This window comes from Colobus angolensis, unplaced genomic scaffold, assembly GCF_000951035.1.
Source record: "Colobus angolensis palliatus isolate OR3802 unplaced genomic scaffold, Cang.pa_1.0 Scaffold193, whole genome shotgun sequence".
Classification (NCBI taxonomy): domain Eukaryota; kingdom Metazoa; phylum Chordata; class Mammalia; order Primates; family Cercopithecidae; genus Colobus; species Colobus angolensis.
The window spans coordinates 530,061-530,375 of NW_012115077.1; positions in this window are offsets into that span (position 1 = coordinate 530,061).

The following is a 315-nucleotide window of genomic DNA, read 5'->3' on the forward strand; positions in this document are numbered from 1 at the left end:
ACCCCCTCCGCCCCAGCCACCTCTCGCAAAGGTGCTAACACTGTAGAAGGGTGTGGGCAGAGATAGGGGACTCAAGACAGCCAGTTGGGGGCCCCAAGGGAGGCACGGGACTGAGTGGATTACTCGTAGATAAGGAGGAGGAAGGAGGAGTCTGGATGGGGGAAGGAGGTGGAGTCTGGGCAGGAAGGGAGGGGGTGGAGAGAGCGGGGAGAGAAGGAGAAGTATGGGGACGAGAGCCTAAGGCCTAAAAGCCTTGTACGTAATTAATTTCGGACCACTTGCCTAGCCGCTGGCAGAAATTGCTGAGGTCGATCA